The sequence below is a fragment of the Chinchilla lanigera genome, unplaced genomic scaffold, assembly GCF_000276665.1.
Source record: "Chinchilla lanigera isolate Chin_1 unplaced genomic scaffold, ChiLan1.0 scaffold00035, whole genome shotgun sequence".
Classification (NCBI taxonomy): domain Eukaryota; kingdom Metazoa; phylum Chordata; class Mammalia; order Rodentia; family Chinchillidae; genus Chinchilla; species Chinchilla lanigera.
In genome coordinates, this window is record NW_004955436.1 from 10,687,666 (window position 1) to 10,698,644 (window position 10,979).

Below are 10,979 nucleotides of genomic sequence, written 5' to 3' on the forward strand. Positions count from 1 at the left end.
AGCTCAGCAGCAAAGCGCCTGCCTGGCAAGCGCAAGGTCATGAGTTCGGTTCCCGGTACCGGAGAAAAACCAAAAAAAAAAAAAAAAAAAAGAGATAGACTGTGATATCCCTCTGCTTGATATCCTTCCATGGCTCCACACTGAATCAGGCCCCACACTGAATTCAACCATTTTTTTCTTAATTTCACAAATAGTTCCTGAGTCGGGCATTAATTCAAGATTAATTGGTCCTGCTTCCAACCATAGAAACCCAGTCTAGCAGTTGTCTTTAAATGTATGAAGATCAGCCTCACCTTGCGCATTTGCTAAAATGCAGATTCCTGGGCTGTAGCCCCAGAGCTTCTGATTCAGTGGGTCTGGGACGGACCTCAGGAATCTACATTTGTAATAAGTTTCCAGGCAATACTGCATCTGCCATTCCTGTGTGCACCCTTTGAGAACTACAGATCCAGAGGCAAGGATGATGTGTAAATAGATGGCCACAAGGTAGGCAGAGAGGCTATAAGTGTGGGGTGTTCTGAACACCGGGGCTGTCCAGGGAGAGCCCAGTGGAGGACCGGTGGGGTGTACTTGTTCATGGAGGTGGGGAGAGGGTGAAGGAACATTTTTACGGGAAATGTTCCATAGTATCATTTATATGTACACTACCACATTTAATCCTTATAAAAATTCTCAGTTGTAGGTTCTGTTATTATTCCTTTCCTAGAAGAATAATGAGGCTCAGAGAGGCTTTGTGACTTTTCTAAGTCTGACAGTAGATGTGCAGCTAGGACTCCAACCCTGCTCTAGCTCTTAGCCAGTGCTGTTTGTGATGAGCTGGGGTGGGATGTGGGCTGCCACAGGCAGGAGATGCACTGGTGAGGGTACGGCTGGAGCCAAGCTAGAGAGGAGGTCAGAGAGTGTTTAAAGGACTGAGGACGGCAGTGAGCCGGGGCACACACCTGCAATCCCAGCACTCTGAGAGGCTGAGGCCAGGGAACCGCCAGCTTGAGATCAGCCTGGAGAACTTACTGGGACTCTGTCTCAAAATAAATGATTTTTAAAAAAACAGGACTTGGGGTGTAGGTCAGGTGAAGGCACTAATTCCCACAATGCTCAGTACTGCCAAAAAAAAAGAAAAAGGTGAGATCAATTGTATACATTGATGACAAACTGTGAATGTCTCTGAAAGTCATGAGGAGAACTAAAGCTTGAAGGAGCAGTACGGACTGCAGGGACGCTTAGGTAGGGAAAGCATTTGAGAGGGTTTGTTATAACCTCGTCCACCAGTGGGGCTGGACAGAGGGCCCAGCGGCTAAAGACACAGAACTGACAAGTTAAACGTACTCAGGGAGGGGAGGCGTTGATTCCACGCCCAATTTTCAGGCTCGTTTGAGTAGAGGGACAACTGGTGAAGAAGATCACTTTTAAATGGTAGGAATGGCAACTGTTGATCTAGGCCAGTGCTATCCAAGGAAACAGAAAACAAAACAACAACTATATATATAGATAGATAGAGAGAGAGAGAGAGAGAGAGAGAGCAAGCAAGGTCTATAACTTAAAATTATCTAGTAGCTACATTCATTCATGCATTAAAAACTTTTAATGTATGAAATTAGTTTTAATAATTTCTTAACCCCAGTATATCCAATTATAATTTGTACATGTTCTGCACATTAAGATTTATGAGTGAGATAACTTCCGTCATTTGTTCCTACTACATCTTCGGATACCAGAGTGTACTCTACTTGTAACGCATCTCCACCTGGACCCACCATGTTTCAAGAGCTCTGTAGCCCTGGGGCTGGGGCGACTACACTGGGCAGCGTGGCCCTAACACCCGCCTCTTCTGCCAGCCTCCTCCCTTCACGCTGTGCTCCAAACAGTGGGTAGTCTAACTGTGTCCCCCCGTGTGAAGGGATTACCATGTAACAATCACTGGACCCATATTTTCTCATTTTACTCAGCCCTCCTTGCTCACTACCCTTACATGCATAAGTGTAATTCTTTCTGGGTTTCAGATTGAGACACTGAAGTAAAGTTCAGAACTTTATCCCAGCTCATGTGGCAGAGCACTTGTCCGGATCTGCTGGATAGCGCTCCACTTCTTCTTAACCTTGTGCTGCCCTTGTCTCCACCTGGTAGGTTCAAGATAAAAGCAGGCTGAACAACCAGGTCTAGTTCAACACATTTTTTTTAAATTCTGAAACTGAGACGATCGGGTTGACTGAATGGTTCAGGGACATAGCTTTAGTGGCAGAGCTGAGATTAGGAAAAAAAATGTATTGAATTACCAATGGAAAGACACAGAATAATGCTGTCCAAGTGACAGAATACATAGCTTCATTATCATATAAATATTATTATTACATTCTAAGAAATTCCAACATATGAGAATCAGAAAGTATAGCTATCCAGATATTTAACGACTGCCAACATTTTTACTATTCTCTTAAAGATATATCTGGACCTTGGGTCAAACAAACTATAAAAATGCTTTGACATTTATGAGACATTTGGCTATTTGAACTTGACTGGGTATTTAATGATGTCAAAGAATTACTGAAAACATTTTAAGGTATGCTAAGAGTATTGTGTGTCTATTCATTTTAAAGTCTTTATCTTTAAAGATATATAGAAAAATATTTACAAGTGAAATAGTATAAGTCTGGATTGCTTCAAAATAAAAAGGTGGGAGAATATGTAGAAACTTAGAAGGAATAAATTGCTAAGTGTGCAGTTGCATGATGGATAGATGAGATGCAATAATGGCGCTATGTACTCAGTCACTTGGGCAGCATTACTGTGTCTTTTCCGTGATGGATAAATGAGATGCACTGTGTTGTTTCATTTAAATTTACATATGTTTCCTGTTTCCACTTAGAAGAAATTTTCAATAAGTTTATTGAAGCAGTGAACACCTTTAAAAACTTTTAAAATATGGTCTTCTTAATGAAATATTGAGAAACGTGTTAATTCCCCAGGAGCAAGGGGTAGCTAACCCTTGTTCAATGCCCCTGCGTGCAAGGTGCCAAACAAACCTTTTAATTCTCATGACACTGCTGCCAAGGAATTATAATTCGTATTTCTAAGAAAACGTGCTGGCGCTTTCCTCCTGTGCTGTTCTGGGGTGAAGGACACACGGATTCTAGGAGTTACAGGTACCCTGTGTCGTTGAATGCAGCCGGTGGTGGGGTAAGAGGCTCCCTGGGCAGTTGTATGGGCTGAGCAAAGTCTCTGGGACCAGAGGACCTGCTGTTGTCCCGATTTCTCCAAAGGCAAGGAGCGCCAGTGAGCCGTGCCTGTCACCAAGAGGAACACACCTGGCGCAGCTGCACAGCACGGTGATAGAGAGCCTCAGGACTTTGTCTTCAGCCAATGGCTCTTCTTCCATTTGCTGTACAGCTCCAGATTCTCTTCCCCGGCCAACTCCGCTCTGCTCCATATGCCCCGACCTTGCACTTCAGGCGCAGACTCTTTCCGCTGCATCTCTCCGTCCCCCTCCTCTTCACGCCTCTTCCTCAGCACCACCACGCCTCAGCTAGATCCCGTTGGAAGGGCGGGCATGCTGCCTCTGGCATCTGCTTTCCGTCTATTGTTGAAGCCCATTTGGAAGCTTAGGAATCAAACCCCTTCAGCATTGAACGTTCATTTTCATTGCATTCCTTCTCCAGCAAACTTAGTTTTCTGAAACAATGTCAGCTCTAGCAGAGGAACGGGTGGAAAAGAAGGACAAAACACAGAAACATTTTATAGGGGCGAAGGTCACCCTGGGTCCTGCTGTCTTCTTGGTGCGTGCCCTCTTCTTCCGTACACCCGTCATCCTTAAGTACTTTTTATTGCTGGGAAAGGTCATTGCTCTTCCCTCAGGCTAGAACTAACTGCTCTTTTTCTGGAGAGCAAAGTCCCACTCATCATTTCCGGTCTGGGTTGACACCTCACTTCCTCCAAGATGTTTCCCTGACTTATTCTGTGGTGGAGGCTCCATGATACTCTCTTAGCTCTGTAATATAGCCCTCACTTGTCTCACTATGGGGAGTAATTCACTAATTGAATATGAATACAGATTACTGAAATACAATTTATTTATTAAAAAGTTTCCACCCTTTTCTGTTTGTGCACAACTGCAAACTATCCTGAAAGTGCAAGAAATGTGCACAAGTCTGCAATGTATGCAGATTTAAGAGAGCTATGCACTTGCCAAGTTGTTTTCCAAAAGCTGCTACACGTGGACTTCACAGTGTGATCTTTTTTGATCAAAATATTTTGATGTCAGTCTTCTTTCCACAACCCTAAGCAATACAACATTTTTAGTGAGCTGAAATTAAGGAAGGACTACACCTACACACACAAACAGAGGAAGTTTGCTCTAATTTGAGGATTCAAACTCCCTTCCAACCAAGAACAGGCATCCCAGTAAGGGTTAGCCTGGAGCCTTGTCTGAGTACACACGTGGCTTCCCTGAGGAGTCAGCGCCTCAAGGGACCCTGGACCCTCCAGTTGCACAAGTCACTCAAATGGTTTCCAATTTCCACACTGGCTTGACAAGAGGAAAATCTCACATTCAACACATTCCTCTGGGGATGCTACCACCCTGATTCATTTATCTCTTGGATTCCTCTGATGGCATTTAATAACACCTTGATGGGATGTGTTCCACCTACAGTTTCACAGTTCTCCAAATATTTGCTACAAGATACAGGCCTAAGTGTTCTAGGATACTTGCCTCATTTAATCTAAGAGATTGGGAAGGAAGAGATATGTCCGTTAGACTCACTAATAATTGTGTACTGTCTGGCATGGTGCATGGCACACAGTAGTACTCAATGAATACAAGTTGAATGGTTCAGTATACGGTTTTGTTGTTGTTCTGTTTGCTTTTTTCCCTTTTTATTAATTAGTTTGTTTATTTATTTATTTATTTATTTATTTATTTATTTATTTATTTATTTTTGAGACAAAGTCTCCCTGTTTAGCCCAGTCTGGCCTGGAACTTGCAAGCCTCCCAAGTGCTGAGATTACAGGCATGCAATACTATGCCCAACAGCATAGTCTAAGGATTGCTAGCAACATGGCTTTCTAGACATCCTAGCTACTCCAGAAGGATCTATTGTGATCGGTCAGAGTCCAGGCCATGCCAACACTACCCCCTGATAAAAGCAATCTTTGCTGCACAATGAGACAGTCATCAGTCAGCAGAAAATTAGCAAATGTTGACATTCTGCCAGAAGCTGTTTCAGACTTTCTTGGGGCTCAGAGGAAGCATTAAGATGAGACAAAATAATTATACAGTAAACAGTTAGAAAAAGCAAGTATATCCAACATTTATACGACATGAAAGTATACTTGTACAGATGAGCTAACCCTTCAAAACAAACACATGGACTACAATTATAATTCCCTCTTTATAAATGAAGAAACAGAGCTCAGAGAAATTAAATTATTTGCACAGGGCTGGTAATTAGAAGCATCACAAATTTTATAGCAAATTTATTGACTCTCAGAGAGTAAGCTTTTTATTTCTATTAGTACATGGTTGCAGTGCAGAATGTTTATATTCCTTGCATGGAGTTGGTACAGATACACAACACGCACATTGATTCCTCTTTAATCCACTTTCTTTCTTCTCCCCCCTCCATTTCCTCATCCCCTTCTCTTTTGATAAAGAGCTATCTCCCTACTTGCTATTATCTACCTTTTATTTTGTTCTTTATTTATAATTAGGGTTTTTCACATAAGATAAATCATGTTATATTTAAGCTTGCTTGTCTGATTTATTTCACTGAACATCATGGTTTCAAGGTGCATCTATTTTCCAGCCCATAACTTGTTTATCTTTATTTATAGCAGAGTACCACTCCATCATGTGTAAATACCACATTTTCTTTATCTATTCATCTGTAGATGGACATATAGAACACTTCCAAGACTTAGCTATTAAGAATTGCGCTGCTATAAACATGGGTATGCATGTATCACTGTAATATGATGTCTTTAACTTTTTTCTAAAATATCCAGAAGGAAAATAGCTGAGTCAAATACTTTCTAGTTTTAGGTTTTGGGGAGCCTCCATACTGATTTCCATAGAGGTTGTGACAGACTACATTCCTACCTACAATATAGAAGGGTTCCCTTTTCTTCAAAGCCTTTCCAGAGTTTGTTATTATTTGATTTCTTGATAGCCATTCTTTAATGATAGCCATTCTTTATGGGATAGATAGAATTTTACTGTTCTTTTAATTTTGCGTTCCTGTAATGACCAGAAATATTGACCATTTCTTTATGTATTTATTGACCATTTGTACTTCTTAGAACTAATTCATTTCATCCATTTTCTGATTGGGGGTCTATTATTTTAGGAGTCTAATTTTTCTGAGTTCTTTATACAATTCTTGACATTCATTCTTTGTCTGATGAACATCTGGCAATTTTTTTTCCCACACTATGGGTTGACTCTTTACTCTGTTGGTGGTTTCTTTTGGTGTAGAGAAGCTTCTAAATTTCATGTGATCCCATTTGCTGATTCTTGGTACTAAAACCTGTGCAACTAGGATTCTGTACAAAAATTCCTTGCCTATGCCATGATTTTAAGAGTTTTACCTATTTCACTTTCTATTTAACATTTAGTTAACTGATCCATGTTAATTTTAGTGTAGTGTGTGGTAACAGATATGGGTTCAGTCTTTTGCATGTGGATAACCAGTTATCCCAGCACCATTTATTAAAGAGAGTACTTTCCTCTAGTGTATGTTTTTGGCTCTTTTGTCAAGGATCAAATAGTTGAATGTGCTTGATGTTGTTTCTGCATCCTCTATCCTGTTCCACAGATCCTTAGAGAGTGTTTTGATTACAGAGGCAAAACTTATTCATAGAAGAGATATAATCAAGACTTCATATGTATTTATGATCTTAATAAAAATCATAATTGTCCATGTTTCTGTTTATCACCTAGATTGGTTCCTACACCTCAATAAATCTTTGCACTGTAGTCACCAGAGAGGTTTGTTAAAATGCAGAAGCCAGAGGTAAGGGAAATCAGGCAGAATTTTAAAATGGGAATTGAATGGACAGCTGGGAAACTTGGGTTCTTAAACTAAAAAGGAAAGAAAGCAAATCCCAATTGGAATAAACTAATATAAAGTAGGATATGAACCTAAAATATAAATATATAACACATGTATATACTTCTGATAGGAAATAGAAAGGTCTTAATTATGCTCGACTTTACTTAATTATACTTTTCACCACTGCAAGGTGAAATCATGGATTGTTTCTCTTCCCTTTTCATGTTTCAAAAACTTTTAATGAATGAAAGAGAAACCTAGTCCCTAGCAGTTAAAGGTTGCATGACTGAGAGAATTTCTGAACCATGTTTTTATCTGTACAATAATGCAGTGGTCACCAGGCATGGTGGTGCTGGCACACACCCACAGTCTCAGGAACCTTAGGTGGCTGAGGCAGAAGGACTGCAAGTTTGAGCCCAGACCAGACAATTGGCAGCTTAAGGAGACCCTGTCTCAAAGTGCAATTTTTTTGGTGGCTAGGGATGTAGCTCAGTACGAAGGTGCTGGGAGCAATCTGCAGTACCACCAAAAAAAGGGGGAGGGGAGTGATGTTTTCAACACTTTTAAGCTCATTTAATTTCTGAATATCTACTATAAGATATAAAATGTGCATAAAATGCTTATATTCAAAAATATGCAAAAATTATGCACAACTTTAATATTTTCACACAACCTCTGAGGCCCATCTATGAAAGCTGGATTAAGAATTATAAAGTTTAAAGGATAATTCTGACTCCAAGTTATTCTGGCTTAGATCTTAAATGTTGCCCAAAAGCTCATGTGTTGAGTTGTGCTTGGTTCCCAGCAGGCGGCATGAACAGGAGGTGGCAAACCTTGTAGGAAAGTGAGTCATTGGTGGGCGTGCCTGTGAGGGCATACTGGGACCCAAGCACACTCCTCTCCCTCTTGAGGGCATACTGGGACCCAAGCACTCTCCTCTCCCTCTTGAGGGCATACTGGGACCCAAGCACTCTCCTTCTCCCTTAATCTTCATGGTGACCATGGGATTAGCAACTTTTCTCCCTTACATCTTCCCACCACATACCCAGAGTTTGTTGAGTTGAAACCAGGGACTGAATCTCTGAAACCATGAGCCTAAATCAGTCTTCTCTTCTCTAAATTAATTTTCTCAGGCATTTTGTCACAGTGACAGAAAGCTGACTAATAGAAATACCAGATAGAGCATATTTCAAGTCCTGTACGGAGAGATAATTCCTATCCTCACTTAGAATTAAAGAAAGCATCAACCTATCCATCCTATCTAAATCTATGGCATGTGCTACAAGCTGTATAAATATTAATGGGATTACCATTTCAAGTTACATTGTAAATTTCAATATGTTCCTTAGGCTCCTTAAATTGTAAGAAACAGAACTCACTCTCCCAATGGGGATAATAGCAAACATTCCAGAATCAATTTAGAAAACTGTCTCAGGAGACACTCAGATCCACTTTGCCACCTTCAAGACTGCAATAACTCAAAGCTAGGTGCATGGCATCACTGGCAACCTAACAGCCACGGCAATCATCTTCCATGCAAGGGAAAAATGTTCCAGCCTTTGTTTCTCTGTTTATTTTTTCCCTCCACTCTACTACCAGCTATACACCTATTTTTCTCGTGCAAATACACAGGGAAAAAGGATCTGACAAAATAAACCAATCATTGTCTGGTACAGCACACCATGTCCCATGGAGCTCTGGTAGCAGGTGCACCACACTGCTTCCTTTGAGTCCCATGGACTTCTCAAAAGCAAGTAATGTCAATGTTATAGAATCATCTAATACATATTGTTGTGACCTGTGTAGAAGACAGCTCACACAAACAGCTGAGGAAGGGACAATAACCAGATCCCTATTCAGAAAGCCAGAGTAACTGCAAATGGGAAGGAGACCAAGAGACGCTCAGAACTGAGGGAGATGAAAGGGAAGGGAAAGAGAAGGGGATGTAGGAAGAATTAAGATGTGTTATGTACATATTTCAACTCCGCATGATGAATATAATGATTATGTACTCTAAATATGTACTAATACAGACAAAAAGTACCAAAAGAAGAATACACCAGCCTCTGGCATAACTTACAGCTATTAAACTATTACTGAGACAAACATCAGGAAAACAAGATGAGGTGTAGGCTCCATTAAAACTACCTTGATTGCACTGGTTATGAGAGTTGGAGTTATTCTGGGAGCTGGGAAAGAGGAAATAAATTTTCTTGTTTCCAGCTATTAGTTAGCAGTTTTCAGTTAAATGTGGGATGTTACATTTTTTCCTCAATCTGTCAGGTTCAAAAAGCTTTAAAATACTTTAGGGGCTCAGTTGCCTCTTTGATTTTCTAGACTCTCAAAATAATATAGGCTCGTTAATTCAAGTTCTGAAAACATTCAATATAAGAGATAAAACTATACATAACTCCAGCTATTGTACTGAGAGACATTATGGAAAATTTGAAAAACATAAAAGTAAAACAATAAAAAATCACATTCTCATGACTGGAAGGGCAATACTAGCCCCATTATTCAAATAAACCTGTCAAATTGCTATTCACAAACCTCAGACTCTGCTGGGCAATAGATGTACCTTTTAGAGATGAAAAATAGCAGCTCTATTCAGTATCTAAAAGAAGATATAAGCTGAGTCATATAAATGTCTTCATGATGTTTGTCATTAGATGATGAAATTGCAGGCATTCCCTTTTCTCTTCTATGTATTTTGCAAATTTCTAATGAAAGAGAAAAACCAGTTCCTTTTTAAATTTTGATAGGATCTTGCTAAATTCCCAGGTGGGACTTGAACCTGTGATCCTCTTGCCTCAGCTTCCCAGCGTTCTGGGATTATAGCTTTGTGCCACCGTGCCCAGCTTCTGATAGTCAATTCAATCATTCAATAAAGGTGATATCTGCCATATCTATTTTAATTAGCTGTTTTATAACTACACTAAAATTGTACTGTTTATCCTTTGTAACTACTAACTAATCTCTGGGGTGATGTTTGAGACTATGTGGATACCCTGTTTCCCTAAAACATTTTACCAAATGTTTTTAGTATGCATTTTAGTATGCATTGTCTAAATCAGTATTTACAATGATGAAGTAAACTGATGACTTTATCATTTCATTGTTCTCCTACATTTTAGTAAACATTCTTCCATAGATTTCCTGTCTCACCCTTCAACTTCACTGTTCTGTGTTTATATTTTTATTTTCTATGTGTTATTATCTAGATTTCTATGTGTCATGTATTCACATTATGATTTGGGGGCTGAGGGGTGGGCTCAGTAATAGAGTGCTTATCCAGCAAGTGCGAAGCCCTAGATTTGATCCCCACTACCATGAAAACAAAAACAAAATCCTTTGTGATATGAAAATTATCCTAAATTTGACCAGTTTGAAAACCTACAAGATGGTCCAATATTCTTTGTATATGGCCCATTGCATCCTTGCTCTCCCCTAAGTGAGATCCTGCCCTTTGCATCTGTGCACCCTTTTGTTTAGCTGTGAGCTTTCTTTTCTCTCCCGTATCTGTGTGTTCATGCAGCAGTACCATACTGTGTTAATTATACCAGCTTTATAGTGTGCTTTACTATCAGGGAAGGCATTTGCTAGGCTCGCAGAGCTAAGGTTAAGTACCCTTAGCACACACAAAAAGCAAGCAAAGAGGCACGAGGAAACTGCAGGGGGTGATGAATATGACAATACCTTGTGACAATGGCTTCATTGGTGTTGGTATCTATGTACGTTCATCAAATTGCCTACATAATATATCAATTTTTTTTATTTATACCTTCATAAGGATGCATGAAAAATATCTGGCAAAGCTAGTTCCTTTTCATTCTTTGTTTTAGGATTCTCATAGCATTTCAATGTTTATTTTTCTATATAAACTCTAAAATCTACTTGACTAGCTTCATAAAACAATTTAGTTATTTTAGTGTGATT